This window comes from Grus americana, chromosome 15 (assembly GCF_028858705.1).
Source record: "Grus americana isolate bGruAme1 chromosome 15, bGruAme1.mat, whole genome shotgun sequence".
Lineage (NCBI taxonomy): Eukaryota > Metazoa > Chordata > Aves > Gruiformes > Gruidae > Grus > Grus americana.
The window spans coordinates 4,570,538-4,591,004 of NC_072866.1; the positions used below are offsets into that span (position 1 = coordinate 4,570,538).

At 38.2% G+C, this 20,467-nt stretch overlaps 1 protein-coding gene across 50 annotated transcripts in view; it reads left to right on the forward strand.

Annotated features, from left to right (window-relative positions):
- Positions 1-20,467, forward strand: part of RBFOX1 (RNA binding fox-1 homolog 1) — a 907,584-nt gene that overhangs the window by 735,115 nt on the left and 152,002 nt on the right. The window contains exon 1 of one of the 50 annotated variants that reach the window (XM_054843156.1): positions 18,830-18,905. The exons of the other annotated variants lie outside the window; for them this stretch is intronic. The gene's annotated coding sequence lies outside the window, so the exon portion shown is untranslated. Of the gene's footprint in view, positions 1-18,829; positions 18,906-20,467 lie in introns of those variants that run through there. 50 annotated transcript variants of the gene reach the window in all.

Consider the following 20,467-nt stretch of genomic DNA (forward strand, 5'->3'; position numbering starts at 1 on the left):
TGCCTCCCCATGACAAAGTTCATAGAATGGGCAGTATACACACTGTTTAACAGTGTGGTTTATACCCTTGGAGTAGTAACTTAGAGCTGCCATCGTTTCCCTTTGGTTGTGTAGTGGGCACGCTACCTATTTGTCCAAATCTGCTGTGGAAGTAGTTACTCCTGAAGCAGAGGAGCGGGTCAGCCTGCTGGGAAGGTGGGAGTCGGCGCTGTTGGCTGCCGTGTTTTGCGGGGAAGGGAAATGCCCTCAGACAGCTCTGACAGAAGTTACGTCGTCGTGATAGCTGACTGCTAAACAATTTGGTAAGTTCAGGTCTAGTGGAAGTTGAGTAAAAAGCGTGGGGGGTTCGTTTTGTTTTGCTGTAAAATGGTGTAGCACACTTCAGTTGTCACTGAAGAGATTTTCTCGTGTTCTTCCTATAAATGACAACATGCGCTTGATGGGCATTCAGCAACCAGGGAAAAGAAATGTAAACCTGAAGTGTACAGAGTGGGAACCTAAACCAGAAACGCCCTACTTGTGGCGTTCTTATAAATGAGCTCTTCTTGAAAACTTTTGCAGACAACTATAGGGACAGAAAGACATCTTTTATATTGCTAAAGCCAGTAGGAACCACTTTAAATCATACATAATTATTTCAATAAAATAGTGACAATTCCAATAAAGTAGCAACACAATGGTGTTCTTTTGTAAAATCAGTAATATATTGGGGCATTTGGTGCAGGTATTTGCATTAGCGTTGTATTCAGAATATCTGCTGGTGTAGGATTGATGGCAGTGTGATCTAATAGGGAAGCAGGGTTGCTTTTCACTGTTGTGTGCAGGTGTTTAACTTGGGAGGGGAAAGCATTTTAAGCTTTTAAAAGTGAAGGCTCAGAAGCCTGAGTTTTCCTGCTTTCAAAGTGTAAAATTACAAGTGATACAGTTATTTGAAAAATAAGGCAAACATCATTAAGCAAAATTTTGGAAATAATGCTGTTTTTACTTAGTCTTATGAGTATTCTTCTGCTCTATTTGTGCCCTTGTATGCAAAATAGATTTGCAGGAATTGAACGCACAAAAGAATTCTTTCCTTTTAACTTAGAAACGCTGTTAACAAGCGCAAAAAGGTGCTGTTACCACCTACAAACCTGAATCTTTGCATGATAGGTTCTATTAGGCTATTTCACTTTCTGAGAATCTTTCATTTTTCCTGCTTGTTGTGTGCACACCATTCCTTTACATTCAGGGCTCATTAACTTTAGACGTGTTATTAACTGATGTCTTCCCGAGGTGTAAAAGCTTACAGTTCTCACAGGTGTAGTACTTCACATTGCATGTAAAGGTAGACAACACTGCATCACACCAATTTGTTTTTTGGAGTTGTCTTTGCAAGTGAAGTATTTGGGGACTTAATTCTGATTGAGTAAATGCTAGGCTATTTAAATCTGAAGCACTTCATGCAATTGAAAGCTTCAATTCTGGGCCCTTTGGTTTTACCTCCATTTCCTTCCATTTTCTTCACAAAGTCCCTTCCCAGAGGTATCTTGGAGCACTTTGCAGTAAATCTTTGTTTATCTGGTGGCTGATGTGTCTCCAAGTCACCACCGTTACGTTCATTTCAAGTCTCCAGCTCCACCCTTAAATCTAATATGTCCATTCTCAAATGTGCCTTCCAGGACGCAGAACTGCCAAACAAGTCCAAGGGTTCGTTGATGGAGGTGCATCCCTCCCTCGGTATGAATGGGGGGACTTGGCCGTTTCAGTTAATTTCTCAGCTTGATTTCTGAGACTAAGAGCCACTGCCGACATCAGCGTTGATTTTCTGGTATGAAAGATAGCCATCTCCTGAACAAAACCAGATTCAGATAATTAAGTAATTTCACCATATCATGTCTCAACGGTAACCTGAGCTCCATTCAGACCAGTGACCCTGGTACATTGCTTTTCTGTTTCATTTAACCACCATTTCTTGCAGTGTCTTAATAGTAAAACATACATTGTATTTATGATCTAATCTATGAGTGTGTTGCCCTTTATAAAATTTGGCAATATCTGCAATGAAAACTTCACATGCTACTTTTTCTATCATGTTTTATCTAGCTCTTCTCTTTGCAACCCCAGGTTATTAGAAACAGCATAACCCTTTGAACTGGTTGACAAGAATTCAGCCTAACTTGGTTAAAATATCTTTTTGTTAGGTTTTACCTTTTCCAAGCAGACCTAGTTTAGTCTCAGCCTCATAAATACATCACAAAACTGTGTTGAAGTGGAAAGAAGGTAACGAGCTGTGTCTGAAAGCTGTAGGATTAAGCACATCCAGCAAAAATACCTGACAGATCTTTAAACGTATTGTTGAACAATAAAAAGAATGAAAATATCCCGTCTTCTGTATCCTGTTTTTTACTGTCACAGGTACATGAAAGAATACACATTTTGCAAATGAATTGAAATAAGATCCTATGTGACCTACCTTAATTCTAAACCAAGCTTGAAATGTATTTTGATTAAAATGGTTGACGGTATGCCAGAAGATTTGCTTGCAAGTCTTCTGAAAAGGAGATAATTATTTTTTATTTTTCTGAAACTTTATAGAGAAATTAAATGTCAGGTTGCACATCATTATATCAATTTATAGTCATTGTAGCTTCTACTAGTCACTCGTAGGCATTTACATTCTATTTACATCCAGGAAGAGAGGTCATTTTTAAATACTGCATTTTGACTTATGTTGTACTGATAACCTACGGGATCTTTCTGGAAAAATTGTGCTTGTAGATGGAGCAGCGTGAATTCTGAATATATCAGTGCCAGTGGTCTATCCTGGCACAGCCATTTAAGCAGTCGGCAGTCTATAGGCTGATCCCTTCCCGTTCCCTCTCAGTAACACAGCCCAGTTAACTGAGAGGAAATGTCTTTCCTCCTTTAGCCTGGAAACAGCGTTAGCAGTGTGGTGTCGCTACTAATATGTTTGCAGTGGTTGTTTTACTTCTCATCTCTGTAGGATTACAGATTTCTAGCAGATCCGCATGGCAGCAGATCTGCAGTACTGATCCGTACTGTAAGGTAATGTGTTCTCCAGAAACGATGCGTTCCCTCTTCACGTTCTCATTCCAACTGGATGCCACGATAGCTAATGGCACTTCAGAGAAAGGAGGAGTGTATTAGAAAACAACTCCTTATGATCTGACCCTTGGGCAGGATTTGTTCTTGCAAGGACCAAGATAGCCCTAGACTGCCTTTTGCTTCACTGCTGTCACTGTCACCATCCACGTTTTTACTCTCATTTTCATACTGCTTTGGAAGTTGGTGTGCTTCGCAGACCAAACCCATGGATTCTCCAGACTGAGGACCACCACGTAGACTTAATGTTGCTGAAGTGAGAAATGAAAGGGAAAGGGAAACATGAAGGCTGCAGAGGAGGAACGAAGATAGAGATTAGGATATAATGGAATGGTTACAAGTTAGACCAGTGGCTTTACAGTCGATTTTAAACTGGTTTTCTTTGTTGCTGTTGTGGTTGTTGTTTTATTTGTTTTTAGTTTAATGGAAGTTGTAGTTTACCTTCGTCAGTCGCTTAGTCCTGCATACTAGTTTATCCATTTTTGCTCAATAATCAAACAATGTGTAAAAGAGAAGAGTTACTTTTTAATGTGTTTGGCTTATGAATAAAGATGTTCATAGCACTAGCAATGAAATGTTTAATGACAGAATAAAAATATAGTTCAAGACAGTGACCTTGTCCTATTGAATATCAAATGCTTTATAATTTTATTTGAGTTTGAGACTAATACTTTGAGAACCCAAAATCAAACATATTAAAATCCGATACACGTGACAAGAAGTCCAGACGTGCTTACCTATTTATAGAGGATGCTGTGAAGTGTGGAGACAGTAAGGAATGCGCCACGGATGTGGCGGAATGGGAATAAGGGTGAAGGTCCCAGCTTTTTCCATGAAGAAAAGTTCTTATTTAATATTTATGAATGAAATGTGTCATCAAACTCTCGATTGTGAATGGTGATGAACTGATTCTGTGTGCCCACCGGAATTACTTGAATTTCAGCTGTATTTCACAGCTGTTGAACAAACAGGTCAGCAAATATATTGCACTGTATTGAACAAACACGTGACAAGGTCTGTGTCTGGTCAGCAGTGGATCATGTATGATACATCTGTAGAAAAATTGTTCTGTGTAATGCGTATCTGCCTTAGTACTTCTTTTGCCTTTATGCCTGGTCGTGGGTTTTTGACGTGTTTCGTAAAAGTTGTCTTGACATGATCATGGGAGATGCTACATCTTATGGTGGGGGTTTTTGTTTGGGGTTTTTGTTTGGTTTTTTCCCTCTAAATGTGTGAAAGAACTTCTAGACTTTTTATTTGGGAATTGTTACTTACTACCTATTGAAGTTAGGATGAGATATTACTAATGCTCCTAGAACTTTCTGTAGGATACTGTGAAGTGAGAGCTAAAAGCATAAAGAAGGATTTTTTTTTTTTAAAAAGAAACTTTTTTAAAGATGTTGCTTGTAACTAGCCAAGGTTTATCCTTTTGTAGTGCTTTTATTCTCAGTGTGCAACATTGTCTATGAAGATTCTTGTAAAAAAATTGTAAAATCTGGCAAAACTATATTTTTGTTTTAAAAAAATATTTACAATCTGAAGATGGTTTTTCACATGTATGGGTGAAAAATACCAGAAGTCTAAACAGGAAATTGCTTCATTGAAAAGCAGGAGGATTTTTAATCATCATGTTTTGGGCATAGTAAATATTTAGGCGTTAGGCTGCTGTGGTGCCACTTCCTACTGTAAAGGAGAAACTTGGCGCATTTGCAGGTGTTTCTTAAATCTAAGTTTAAACCAAGCTGTCCACATGATTATGATGGATCGGTGGTGGATCTCAAAACCAAAGAATGAGGAACGAGTATTTCTTGTCAGTAGTCTTGCCTCCCTGGTGGTTTTATCAGTCAGGCTCTTCCAGACTGGAAAGGCTGACCTGTTCCTCGCGGGTGGGAGGTTTCAGCGGAGCATGGATCTGCCCGTGCCACAGCCTCCTTACACGGGTAAATCACCGTTCCAGTGCTGCTCTGAATGAGCTGTCCCCTGCTGCGTGCTATTTATAATTTGTTTGGGCATGCGCTCACAAATATTTTCTGTGATCTAATAATAGCCGTTACCGATAGCTTAAATGATTTCAGCTGTTGAATCTGTTTACTATTAAGCAATATTGTACTACTAGTGTTGACTTACTGTAGTAACTCCATAACGTCCCAAATCTGCTATGGTGCCTATATTTCTCAGTCGAGTTAAAGTGATTTAGCTGGGAAAACCTGCTAAAATACATATCTGAAAATAAGAAACAATTTAAATGAAAGGCTAGTAGTATAGATGTTTTTTAATGAGTAGGTAAGTATAGATATGTTGTTTATTATGATTTGCTGATCAGGTTCCCAGAAGCCTTTCCTAGCCTTGTGACCCAGGTGAGTGTAGCTTTCTTTGCTTACTTTATATAGAGAGATAACTTCAGTTCCCTGGATGAATCTGTAGGTGTCACTTAAAATATTTAAAGAAATAGTCTTTCCAGTGCAAGATGTCATTTCTAAAGAGTATTTATCAGGACATTCTTAAAAGAAGCAGTTTAAACTGAAAATAATTCTGGAAAATAGCAATGCAGTGCAGATTTGTCTTGTTGGGGTGTGAGGTAAAATTTGGCTTGTTGCCTGAAAATAGGAAAATGCTGAAAATTTAAGTATTTTACTCATTCACCTTAAAGTTTAATCAAATTAATCCAATAGTAAACCCAGTTATTTCTCTTGTGCTCCACCTTCCCCCTCTCCTGCCTGGTGTGGTCCGCTCGGTATGGTGCCAGCAAGCTGTGGTGCCTTTCATAACTGCATGGTCCTTTCCTCTCAGGATGGGCACGTGGCGAGCACTGTAACTGTTTATCTAGAAAAATGGCATTAAAGGTGGCATTATATCTTTTTTTGTTTGGTTGGTTGGTTGCCCGTTTTCAGCTCCGTCTTTTATAGTGAATAAGCAGAGGGAAACGAGGAGAGGAGCCAGCTCCAGGTGACTGGCCAGCTGCCTGTGGATCAGCACCAGAAAGTGCTCCACAGATTGCAATTTGAAACCCATTAATATAATGGATAAAGTCTATGAAGCATTTTAAAACCTCCCTTGCTTATAGTGCTGCATTTTATAAGCTAGGTGACATCAAAAGAATTGGTTCTGGCTCAGACCAACTAATAAAAATGGATAAGGCTTATTTTTATGCTGAATATCAGTAAAAGCATGTGCAGAAGATTACATTTAACATTCTGGCTTTTACCCAGAGCACAACAAAGTCTATCTTATCCCCATCCATCAGAACGGAATTTGATAGGTTTGGAGAACCCAGATTTTTGTCTCCTTCTATTGAAGCATGAAGAAGCAGCTTGGACTTGCACGTAGATCTTATGAACACGACATTGCTTACTTTTAGCGTTACATTTCCTTGAACAACTATGGAAAGGGTTGTATAATTAGGCACATCATTTTAATAGGGTTTTATAAATGGTCAATACTTAAAGGTGATATAAAGCATTAAATGTTGTTACATCTTACTATATGAGGAATAATGGAAAGAAATGGAAAGTCTGGCTAATTCCTGAAGTCAGGGAACAGCATCTTTGAGAGCACAGTAAAAAGCACACGGAGTTGGTTTTGTGCCTATACAGCTTTAATTATTGTTAATGTTTCTAGTCACCACATGTTTATTTAAAACTGATTTTTTTGGTTCAGTAGTCCAGCCTGTACCAGCATTAGCCTCCAGATCTCAACAGCATCCTGTTTATTCTGATCTAGCTTGCCTGACTGACTCCCCGAAGATAAAATTCACTAAGTGAACTTGACAGATTCCAGGCTGTCTCCATATGGCAGGGACTGGGCTGCGGCTTCTGAATCTGCCTGGGATTTAAAAGCTGCTCTCACCTTATTAAGATGGCAGCACTTACATGCAAGTCAAGTTCGCAGGGGCTTGTTTTAATTCTTTTGGCCTCTGCTTGCGACCAATCCATAGCTTTTTTGTGTGTGTGTGAATTAGAGCAGGACCAGAAGGATGACCTTTCTTTTCCAAACAGGACTTACACCAGCAATCAGAATTGAAATGAATCTGTGCTTCAGGTGTTGACAATTTTTGAAGAGGAGTGTATACAGTTTAGACTTAGCAAGTGCTAAACGGACCAGACCACAAGACATTATTGGAAAAAGTGATGAAACAGTGTGAATTTATTTGTTGCTTTGTCTTCCTTCCCTTTTGCCTTTGCATACTAATTGCTTACCTGTTGTTTGGTTTTTAGCTATTAAAAAATCAGTATTATGTTCCTATATTAAAAAAGTCAAACCTAGATTCTGGCAACATCAAAACATTGAGCTTTCCAAACTGAATTGCAGGGAGCATTTTTGGGAATTCAGATCAGCTCAGGGTCTTTCCCTGCATTTTTAAATCTGTGCTGCGCGTGGCAGATAGCCAAAATCAGTCACAAAAAAGGGGGTCTTGTAAAGTGACTGACTATTAGTGAAAGAAAATACTTCTGGAAACATATGCACTATGCGTAAAATAAAGCATTAGTATTTGTCATCTTAATCAGCTGTAATCAAAAGCTTATCGTTGTAATTTTTTTTTCAAATCTTAATGTTAGATCCCTTCTGTTTTGGTTTCTTTTTATTTGGTTGTGGTTTTTTTTTTTTTGGGGGGGGGAGTTGAGTGAGTTCACAGGATTAAATTTATTCTGGTAGGTTTAAACAGATCATCCCTAAAATTACAATATTAGCAAAAAGAATTTAGAAAAAGTACACAAAATATCTTAAGTGGTTAGTGCTTGGTCTATAAAATATAGACACTGCAGAATAAGTTTAAATTAGAGTTGTATTGGGAATGATGCGATTGTCAAAATAGTTATATTTTTTGAAGAAAATGGAAGCAGAAGTTTTGATTTCCTTGGCTACTCCTGTTCCTGCCTGACATTGTTCATCAATAGCACCGGCATACTTGAAAGAGAGATCGAGAATGAACAACCCTTCTAAATTTGCTTTGTTATATCTTCTCTGTCTGCTTTTCTTAGTCCAAAAGTGGAAGGTGATGGTCTGATGTGATGCTTTCAAATTTAAAAAAAAAAAAAAAAAAAAAATCTTGTGAGTTAAACTTTGTATTTAAGTTAAAAGTGACTGAGTTGTACTAAAACAAGCAATGGTATGTCATAATCTCTCCCTATTGATTTTGTCCTTTCTTTGAGAAAGTGATTATTTTTTTTCTTCCCACCAGATACTGGTTTTAGATTTGGGAGTTAGTTTGTGTAGAGGCTCTGAATCAAACACCAGGGTTTTCTGGTTATCTGTGGTTACCTGTGGTTCTTGCCCTTGCATCCTTTTCATAGCAGGAAGGGCGGATCTTCTGGTGGGACTATTTAATCAGTGCTACAGACTTTTCTGGAAAGAGAAGCTCTTGAGGAACCCCTGTTCAGCATCTTGGCACTTTCTATTTTATCCGAAGCTGTGTGAATCAGTTTGTGACAACTGATTTTTCTCTCAGATGTTACATGTTTAGTTCTTGGGAATCATCTGTGTCTTCCTGAATGTCATTTGTAATGGTTTTTTTTATCTTCAGTTAATTTGCATTTAGTTGCAGATTAGTTTGTGGCATTAACGAACTCCTTATTTGCTTTCTGAGGAAAACTCGCTGTTGCTTTTTGTATTGTATACTGCAGACCCGTGCCAAAAATTACCAATAGGCCCAGTAGTAATTAAGCTGGGAACAACAGGACCTGCGTCATTACTGGGTTTCTCACAGTGTACGTGTGGGTCTTGTGAGCACATCTATAAGAAATGCCAGGTGAGCTGTTAGTATGGAAGATGCTATTACAGCAGATATTGTAAAGGCAAAACTTCAAGTCTCTGAGTAGAGAGAGGCCAAATTCCCACTCGAGGGTTTATAATACGCAAATAGGTTAAACTTTTATCTTAGATCTAGTACGATTATCTCTTTCGTGACATCCTACTTTCCTGCTGTATGTATTACACGGAGGAAGTTTTACAGTCTAGCTGAAGCACCAGCCACAAGGTATATTAGTGTGTAGGGAGTATCTTTGAGGAAGGAGCCTTTAATCTTGCATTTGCATAAAAAGGCAGGTAAGTTTGATTTTTAACCATACACTGCAGTCACGTTGTTAGATCTGTTACACAGACGTCTGCCTTTTAGAGCAATTGTAGCAGATAAATGCAGTGCCTCTTATGGAACCATGTTTTATTTTACCCAAACCTATTTTAGAATTAAAAGCCATAGTTACCTTTTGCTTTTGTTTTTATGTGTCTTTTGTGTGTCGTTGGTGGGTTTTCAGATAACTTATTTGATGCATTTATACATTTCTTGCATTTGTGAAGTGAGCATCTTTTGATTATTAATTTTCTCTTGTATGGACCAGGCAGTAGTGTTTCTTAAAAAGTAAATTGAAATCCACTGTATGACTGAACAATTAAATGGTTTCCCTGCTAAACCTGGATGTTAACGACCACGGAATGAAATAAAATGAAATGATCAGGACCGGCAGCTCAAGCTCACTCTGTAAACATCTAGACTGGCTGAAGTGCAGCGGTCTGTATTTACAGCAGAGCTGGCAGAAGAAAGGTGTGAGTGTTCTTCATCTGCATCAAGGCAAAGTCTTCGTTTAAGTTGCTGATAAAGAAGTTTGAAGTAATCTTGAGATTTTTTTCCCAGCAGTTTATGGGGGAGTGTTCTGGCACTGGACGGATCTCATGGTTATACTGGCCTTGAACTGATGTTAGCATTGTGTAGCAGAGAGCAAAAAGTCCTAAAAGGTCTTCTGCACCTCCAGGTTAATCTGGAAAATGACATCTGACCACACCTTTCAGGGGTTTTTATTCCTTGTAGAAAGGTGCTTTTGGTTTGTGGGGGGTTTTTGCTGTTCTTGTTTTCTGGGTTTATTAATTTTTATTTTTTTTTTTTTTACCTGGCTGGAAATTTTTGGTGAGCTAGTAATAATAAGAAATAGAATGGGTTGGTCACTTCTTCAAATGCTTGGAGATTTTTTTTCTCCAATTTCAACGCTGATTTTCCCAACGTTACTGCAGGATACTGCATGACTCAACTACAGCACGCGTATAATCGAGATGGCCATTTGTTTATCACAGCAGTTTGTAAGATCCGGCGTGTTTCATTCCCCTGCTTTTCCCATTATGTGTTATTTTTAGAACATGGTAACGTTAAATAACAATCAGTTTATGTCCATTTATTTAAAATTAAACTGCAGTGGTGCATCTTTTATGTAATAATGACGTACCAAACACCCATGAAAATTATCAGGTTGTAAGGAACTGGTTAGTAACTGAACACACAGGTTTAGGCTATGGTTTACTTTATTGGCGTTGTTTGTGAATGCAGTTACCTGTAGGTGTTACTTTGGCATATAATAATTAGGAGAAGGAAATGTTCTTTTATTTGAGGGTAGCATAGGGTTTGCACCTCTGAAATACAAACTTTATAAAAAATTTACAATAAATATTGGATTATTTGAAAGCTGGGGTTCATGTTCACAGGAAAGGAGCTTCACAAGTTATGTTAACATTATATTGATTTAAGTGAACTGATTATTCTGTCTGAGGTTGTATGGTCAGTGTTTGCTCCAGAATAAGAGCGGGATCGCCTTACCGCGTGCTCCTTCCCATGGAAGGTATCCTTGCTGTGAAGGATCTCCTAGACATGGTGAGATTCTTTTTGTTACGCTAATACAATGCTGCTTTGAAACAGCTGTAAGCTGGGATCCTTGAAGGGTCATTGTCTGAGCTTGAACTGTCTTCTAGGAGTGGCCAACACGTTAGTTGTACAAGTAGAATTAATCCTTTTCCAGGGGAAATCCATTTATCGGTTTCATGTGTAAAAGAAAAGAGAAATAAATCCCCTTACTCATACTCTCCTTTTAGAGTTGTGCAAGTCGCTGTTGTCCGAGTTAGGCTAACACAGAGGAAATGCCAGAAATACACCAACCCCTCTTGTTAATTAAAAAATTGATAGGGAGTAAATGGCAGTAGCTCTTTTAGATTGTGTGGTATGGTTTTCTGAATTTAGGAAGACAGACCTGAGGATACTGATCATGGATCAGAGGGTTTGCTTCCCAAAGAAGCCTAAGCCCAAGCTGTTTGTGCACGCTGGACGAACATCTGATAGAATACACAGGTGATGTGGAGCAAGTGTCCAGATGAGAGCTGTCACTGCTTTGTGGGTACCGTTGTGCTCGTAGGTGCCGCGGAAAGTGCTTAACAAATTGGCTTTTGACGTAGTCTGAGAGTCCTGCACTTATGTGTTGCTATCCAGCAGAAGGCGGCAGTTCCCCGTAAAGATTGGACCAGATTGTGAGCTTATGAAAATGGGAAGAATCTCCCTAGAATCAGTGTAGTTGGTGGATGATTACATCATGCAAATGTAGGTCCTGGAGTCTCCTTGACCATTTTTTTCCTTTTTTTCTTTTTTCTTTTTTTTTTTTTTTTTTTTTTTTTCTCTCAAAAGAGGTAACAATGTCTAATTTTCTAGCCAGTGCATGAGTCACTTTGGCAGCTCAGTTTTAGAGGAAGAGGGCAGTTTCGTGGAGTGCTTCAAAAGGTCTGTTGCTTGAAAATTCAAGCTTTCATGCTGGCTTCTGCAGAGTGATTTTTTTGCAAGCTAGTAGTATCAAATTGCTTCAAAACAGGAATTTACTCTCTCCCAGTCTGGTAAGGAGCTGGATTTACACATTTCCAGTGAGCAGTGGATTAAAGACAAGTGCTGTGCTCAAGAAACTGGCCCAGGTTGCTTTCTGTTTTACATTTTTACTTCAGTTTTCTCTTCTGTAGAGGTATTAACAAAACAGTTCACTATATTTGGAATGCTAATGGCAGTCAAGTTACATCAAAAGAGGGATCTATTATTAAATTGACAGAATGTCAGTGACAGAAATCAGCTATAACTTGTTCTGCATGTCATTAGCTGGAAAAATCACATGCAAATTTTTAACATTGATCAAAATTCCATTTCTCGTTGATTTTTGCTGTGCTAGACGTAAGACAGAATAAGAAATTATTCTTGGGCGTAGTTTGGTACGCAACAGAAATTGCAGTGCTTGAAGCCAATTTTACCTCATGAGTAGTTTTTCTCCCTTAGAAATAATGTTTACTTAAGTTAGTGAAACCTGGGTGAGGTCTTCTTACATTTAAAAGAGATTTCCCACATATCTGGTTTTGATTGTCGTATCCTTCAGTGTGCTTGTCCAAATCCTACCCACATGCTGCTATGCAAATGAGGCACTCCCACATAGTGAATGTTCTCCACAGAAATCATGAAACGCCTAAGCAGCTTTTTTTTTTTTTTTCCTTTTAACAAATGGGAGTCCTAAAAAATATTCCAAAGAAAGTACAATTCTGCCCACCAGCTGAGGAGAATGCAGGGGCACCTTTCCAGTGTATTGTTATATAAGCTGATCGGAAGAAATGAAGCAAAAATGGCAAACTTTTGCTGCAGCTTTCGAAAGTTACAGGCTGCTTGAGATGGAAAAGAAACTAGTTTGATTCACTTAAGCTACTGATTATATTTAAGTCAATAATAAACTGCCACAGACTTAGCTGGCAAACCTCTGCATCCTTGCCTGAAGAAAACAGCAATGATGAGACCAGGGTAAGAATCATTCGCTCTTAACACTTTTACAAAGCTCTGCTACGTTGGCCAGTCCCAGAGATGACCGGTGTCGCTCTTTCCCACCTTCATTGCTGCCTGCGCCCTTTTGCTCTCTTCTGATCCGTTTGTGAAGGGTGTAGGGGTCCTGTTTCAAGAGCAGCTTTGTTTCAGAGGAAATTCCAGGAGCTTCTATATGCATATTCATGACGAGAGAACTCTTTACGGGGGAATTCATAATCTTTGGGGGTGTAAGGTGGTAGATGAATGTAAAAACGTACACACATCACAAATTGCTATTTTCTATGAAATTGTACATTTTAAACCCAAAAACTAAATCAGTGCTATGAACAAAATCTAATATTGTAGCTCAAATAAATATTTTTAAAACCTTCCTTGTTCCGTTACAATTTAAAATAGTCATATTAGAAACTAGATTCTTTTCTTTGTGTGTATTCTTATATTTTGTTCTTGTTAGTCAAAATGAATTAAAAATGACTGAGAGTTTGCTGTTTGATTCTTCATAGTTCAGTGATTGGTTTCCATATGTTGAAATAAGTAACTATTTAAAGCCATCTGTTTCCTTTGGAATTAAAAGTAATAGTACTTTCATTAGTGTTAAGCATTTAGCTGATACTTAAAAAAATAAATTTAGGCTAAATTTATCTTTTTGGACATTATTCAAATAACAATATATGTTAAATTTAAAAAACTGTAAGTCTGTTTATTGTTAATATTTGAGCCATCATTTGCATTGGGAAATCACCTAACTCAGACATGAAAAATAAGTCTGAGTCACAAAATTGAACAAGAAAGCCTCACCCTAATCAGCTGAGTGGGATGTCAGCAATGTATAGGCCTTATTCAGGTCTTCTCTGTGAAAACAAATTTATATTTCCATTTTAACATAGCCAAAAATTAGGAAAACATTTACTTTATCACTTGACTCAGAAGTTCTGTGTGCCCCTCACTTTTGCTCATGACAGTGCAGTTTCACTGCTGAGTTTTGGATGTGACTGATACCATCAGCTTGTTCCTGGGAAAGTCATAAAATCCTGAGTCAGGTCACTTGGCAGTCAAGTGGAAGAGAAAACTGCTTTTCAGCTATATTGTATTGCTTTAAATTGCAAATGTCTTTGTTTTTGCTTCAGGTTTCTTTTTTTTTTTTTTATTTTGTTTTCAATCCTGCTGTTGCACACTCTGTGTTAGGATCTAAGATTTATATTTCTTTGACTGTTTAACGTTTTCTTTCATCACTTTCATAAATAGTAATGACTAGCTTATGTATATCCGGGGAAGTAAGGCAAAAAGCCCTTGAGTATGCCAAGTCTGAAAAAATTTAAATTAGTGTATCAGATGTTAGAAGAGGAGGAATTAAGGCTCTTACCAGCTAACCATAAGCCAAGAATCTTTTAAATTCTAACAACGGGTTGGTAGATACAGCTAAATCTAGCTTTACTTACGAAAGACAATGGCAAGCGTGTGGTTCAAAGTAAAAGGTTTCAGCTTAAGGAAAGCTATTTAACATGTTATTCTAAATCCACAGAAAGGCAAATCTTTATTCCAAGGTGTAGATCATTTCTGTTGGGGGAATCCTGCAATTTTTAATGAACATTTTTCTTTTTCTCATTTCTAATTAGCTTCAGCACTTAGATTCTAGAATGTTAGCCTTCAACACTGAGGTTTCTAATGGTAATGAAGCACTTGAGGTGGTATTTAATTAAAGTAGAGTGGCGATAGGAGAGACCTGAGCAGGGCTGAAATGCTGATCCTTTTGTATTGCTCAGTGTCCCATTGTGATTGATGAGTTGATTTCTCTTTACAACTTCATTTGCATCATGCGGTAATACCCACAGGCAGCGGTGCTGTGTGTTTCTGGATGAGAGCTCACCATTAGTACAAGCTAATGTGTTAAATGGGGTAGAGGTAGGGTGGAGAGCTCTCTTAGCTCTTAAGCAACCTATTAAATAACTGGTTTATGGTGGGTGATGTGACTCCCCATGTAAATGCTAGTGCTGATGTTATCTTTATCTGCTTTTACCTTGAAAATACGCATTCCCCCACGCACTGTCTGTCCTACCCTTTCCCTCTTCTGTTTATCTCAGTTATTGTGTTAAAAAGATCATGCCAGGTAGTGGCTGCTATGAGGAAAGGCTATAGAGCTTTCTTTGATTCTTAGAGGCAAAATAAATTGGTCAGGACTTTCTTAAAAAGTAGATGCTTTCCTTATTACTAGAATTCTTTGTTTCTGAAATTCTGACTCCAACTCGAAACTTCTGTAATGGCAGTGGTGTTTCTTGTTTGGAACCAAGAGGTTTGTAGTGGGACTGTCCAAGCTTCTTATGTTGTCAGTCTGCTTGCACAGAGGGATATGGAGTCATCACCACTTTGCCCCTCAGAATTGGCTTTCCTGTAAACAGTTCTGACCTGCTCACATCTGAATAGATCTCCATGTCAGTGTGTAATATATGCACTTCCAACAGTGAATTTCTACTGGATTAGTATCATCATACTAGTAGAGTATATTTGCTTTGGCAGCGGAGGAAGCCAGCAGTATCCTGGGCTGTATAAACAGGAGCATAACTAGTAAATTGAGGGAAGTGATTATCTCTCTTGACCTGGTACTTGTTAAATCACACCTAAGATATTTGGCCCGGTTTGGGGCCCTCCAATACAAGAAAAATGTTGATCAACTGAAGTAGGTTTAGCAGAGGTCCCCCAAGACGCTCGTGCTAGAGCAGATGCCATATGGTACGAGGAGAAGGGAACTGTACTTGTTCAGCCTGGAGAGGAGAAGGCTCCAGAATGACCTAATTAGCAGCCTTTCAATGTCTACAAGGAGGTTATCAAGAAGATGAAGCTGGTCCCTTCACAGAGGTGAACAGTGGGAGGACGAGAGGCAACACTCATAAATTGGAACAAGAGAGGTTCCTACTGTATATGAAGAAAAACTTTCCCCATGAGGACAGTTCAGCATTGCAACAGGTTGCCTGGAGAGTTTGTGCAGTCTCTGTCTGTGGTGGTTTTCAAAAAATGTCTGGATCCGGCCCTGAGCCCCTGGGTCTGATCGCATAACTAACCCAGCTTTGAGCAGGAGGTTGGTGTCATTTCCTTGCTGATCATCTGACTGCAAAGTGCAGTATATTCATAAAAACAGTACACGTCCCAAAATTCCATCTAACATAGTATCTCAGTAACTAGGTCATACTTACCGCACCGTAACTATGCTTCAACTTCACTGTTCTTGCTCAGTTCAGTAGCTTGGAGTTAAAAAACTGTAACAATTTCGGCAAAGCAAAAGCACTGATATGTGAAACGAAAAAATAAGTTCAGAGTATCTTTGTGGAACGTAGTTATCTCTTAGAGATGAAATGCAACCTCGTGCAAAGAGTCTGCACAAATTGCCCTATTACTTCCAAATACTTGCAACGTTCTGTCATTTATAGCAACGTGCGAAAAGTTTGGATTATAGTTGAATATACGAAGTTTGGCTTCTACTGAAGTTCTAAGTCTAGTGAACTGTTATTCAGCGGAAAGGACTTCCTTGTTGGACAGCAAGCTCTGGCTGTCTGTATTTATCTCGCTAATTTCTTGAAAACATCTAAAATTTGTCCTTTGCTTCCATGATCACGGAGAAAACGTTTCAATTTCTGTAGAGATGCAGCTCTGTTTGTCAGCAATGGTGCTGTACAAGAAGGTTTCCTGGGAAGTAGAAGCTGCATATGTGAAAAGAGATGAGTTCAAGATAATTATTTATGAATATTGATTATCTTCTGCTACAGTTTTTCAGAAATCTACTTTGATGACAGTTAACCACGTTAACTGGATTGAGTAGACTGGAAGTACAGGCTGGCAATTATACATACATATACCTCTTCACCCCCTTCTGATTATATTTATGGCAGATAGCTTTTTGTGCTCCCGAAAGCATATGTAAAAGCTAGTTCTCTCATGAATTCTGGGCTGCTTTTTCTTTTCCCCTCTAGGTTGCAGTTAACGTGCAGCTGACTGTTTAATGGTACATACCTGGCAAATGCAGTTGTAGAGGGTTTTCTTAGGGCTGTATTAATTCTTTTCTAATTCTGGAGTAATCTGTGTTTCAAAACTCAGTGTTATTCATAGATAAACTACAGGTGATTTCTAAATAAAACTTGCTGACTATATTCTCCGAAAGAAAGGACAGAGATTATTTTAAAAACTTGCAAACAAATAAGAGGATTTGAGGACCTGCAAGTTACAGTCTTAATTACAGTCGTTTGCATCAGAAGGTTGCTTTGCTCCTGAGAAGGCTTACTTTCACTGAGATTCTGCACAGACTGGTAGATGCTCTGCTTTTAGTTTTAAACTATTTGCCTTTTTGCTTTGTGTAATTCCATTAAAAAAGCTCTTTTCACCTAAGGCAATGGGAACCCCCATTTAGCTGGGCTGCGTGGGTCAGTGCAGGGTTTGTGGTAGCTTGCTAATTTATTGATTTTTGTTATGTGAAGTGAAATGGTGCAATGAGGTTACTCTTTCAGATTAACAGAATGTAAGATGTTAGCCAACAAATTCTAGTAGCAAACTATGCTTTTAAATTTCTGGTTTATGTATGTAAGAAATGGAAGCAAAATGTATTAAATTGTTAAAGCCCAAGACATACGGAAACCAGCGTTTAAGTTCAAGGTATCTTAACCCTCGGTCTCACTTTTCTACATAGAGCAATAGAGACTTTCACAATGTGTACTGCTTATATTGTTTGAATTAATGTCATATTCTTTGTTTAACTGGAAACACTTTATATCATAATTTGTTTGCTTCTGAAGTGTGTGAGAGGTCTTCAGTTCAGGTTATTGAGCTGGTGTTCAATCTGTGTTACTAAAATGAAGTTAAAATCATAATTTGAAAATTTTATTTTATAATCCTTATTAACAAACAACATTTTCTGATCAATTTGATATGCTTCATAACTCCCCATTGAATTTGGTTCTTAGTTTGATACCATGAACACATACGTGTGTGTGTGAAACCAAAACTGAATGTGGTGTGCATTGCCTGTCTTAATTGATGCTATTAGTCACCGCAGACCTCTTTATTGGAGGATTCGAAACTACTTGTTTCACCTTTTGTTACTTGAAATTAGCTCACTGCTTTGTTGTGTTTTGTGGGGTGGGGTTTGGTTTTTTTTTCCCCCTACTATTCTTTAGAACTGTAGGCAGTGGGAATATCAATAGTTGTATAAGTTTAGAATCCATTTTAAACATTGAACATTTTTGTTACTACCTGAAGTCAATTGACGAGCAGCGAACCCTTTGTGGTTCTTTATCCGAGGTGGTTATATACTTACCCCTTCATCAGACCAACAAATGGGAAGTGCCATAGTTTTTGTTAAGTTCCAAAATATGTTTTCATCCTCTAAATCCTAGCTCAACTGGCTACAATGGCATCTAGAATAAATGGGAGCAGGTGAAAAAGTTCTATAAATTGTAGTAGTCCTATAGACTCTGATTTCTGCTCAGAATAATTCACAATTACATAAGCTATTTTGCGTGAAAGTTCAGGCGTGTGAGTATGAAGGTCGTCCATTGCTTTTCATGTTCATACTTACACATATTACTGTGTCACCACGTCAGTCCGTCAGCGTTTCGCATCTACTGTGCTCTCAGCTGTTGCAGTAAGCGTTAAATGGGAGAATCGGAGTTTTGCAGGTAGGTGTAGAAAGTGGATGCAGAGGAAGTAATAAAGGAGGAGGAGGTGAAGAAGACTGAGGCCGGCAGAGAGAGAATTAAAAGACAGGGAAAATTAAGTCAGGATCTGAATGAGAAGAGAGTTCACTAAAAGCCTTGGCAAAATAAACGCAGGACATTTGTAGAGGTAGACTTCTGCCTCTTAGGGTCCCTAGTTTGGAGCCTCAATTCTATGCATACAGTCTTTGTGTCTTCTGAGGTGGATTGAGTCTGCCAAAGTGCGTACTTGACATATGTGCCGCTTAACAGTTTTGGTTACTTTCTCAGAATAAAACTCACGTTTCCACACTTTTGTTGTGGTATTTAGTCTCTGGCAGCTGAAAACTGGTTTATTTCTGATGGATTACATAGTGATCATTTTTCCTTGTTGTTCAGATAAGCCATTAAACCTGTGTAGAAAAAGCACATTCCAGTAAAAGCCGATCAAGGTTCTGCGTTGCATTGCTCAGACACCTTTCCTGAAGCACAGTCCTTCACCTACCTGACTCTGCTAAGGCTGACAAAAATCGGTAGGTATGAGGGACCTCAGAAATTATCGTTCCTTTCTAAATGTGCTGTTAACTAGTAGGAAGCAGATGATTTTGCTTTACTCTCAAGCAAATTTAGCAGCTCTCATTATATCTATTGCTGCTTCAAGGAAAATGTCTTTCCTTTTACATGGGCAGACTTCAGAAGAACGTAAGTAATTGACAGTACACATTATACTCTAACTCTGAGTTCAGGCATACTGGGTGTGCATTAAAAAGACAATGGAATAGATTAGTTTGAAGGTATAATACATATCAAAATTGTTCTATACAGCTATCAGAATATTAAATAAAAGGAAAAGGCTTCATAAAGTCTCATATAATCCCTCTTGGCATGGGTATATGAGTAGGTATTCAGTTTTTTTCCTTTAAGTATGCGGATATGATTAAATTTAACTTGACACAAGTGATGTACTATACCATGTGATTGTAATATTTAAAAGAAAAACCACTTTTCTGATTGAATACCTACTAGCTATCAATTTGTGTGTAGCAATATCTAATCTGAATTTCTTTTGCAGCTAGAATGCTAACACATTTGCTGTATTCTCCATCTCGCTAGGTGCGTGTTCAGCAAATATTGAACTGTTTCAATATTTTTCAATATCTTATTTAATCTAGTGTTCTAGTAGAAAAGACAGCCGGTTCCCTTCACGTGGATTAAAAACAGTTTTCAGGCTATAACTCTTCTTTCCCAAAATAGTCTATGTAGATGCTTATTTTCACTAATTCTAGAGTTTGGATGCTGTGCCTGGTATACATCCTGCTGCACTGTATAAACACAAATGCTGTTGGATGTGGTTGCTGTAAATTAGCCGTATGCTTCTGGTAAATATGCCAAAGTTTTTCTCAGTGCTGTTTCAGTTTTGGAAATACCTTTCCTTCCACCAGCCCTCCCTTGCTTACATGGAGAGGCGCAAAATAAAACTGAGGAAGATCATTTGTACCCAGTCCCATAATGTATATGTTCTTAAAATAATGTGTTGTTCAAAGCAATGGTTTTTAAGCTTATCAGGGTTAAGCACCTATGGCATGTGGCAGAGGCCAGCTTTATAGCACGATTCACTACTATATGTATATGTTCAGTCTTGTGAAGAAGGGCTAGTAAAAAAACTAAATCTTCGAAGATATGTGGGGAGAAGCAATGTAGTTTTGCAGATTTGAGAGCAGGTTTAGTCCCCATCCTAGAGATGGGGAAATTAAAATAGAAAGACAAATTGGCCATTTTAGACATTTAACAAAGTAGAACTTACCAATCAGTATAGTCAGTGAAAGTCTTTGCAGTGCTATAGGAACCATTAAAGGATTTTGTTCATTTTCTTCATAAGTGCAGATTTGTTGTAGCACTGTATTAATAGATTTTTGTTAATTTTCAGCCAGTTGTGACATTCAGCAGTGTTTAGAAATGTGTTTTGCTTTTCATAGGGAAATCTTATTGCCATTTTAATCTCAGCAGTGAGAAGAGCTTTGCCTTTCTTCGGTATTGGGGCTTAGTTTGCTAACAACAAACCTTGGAGTAACGAGTTACTTGTTAATGCTATAAC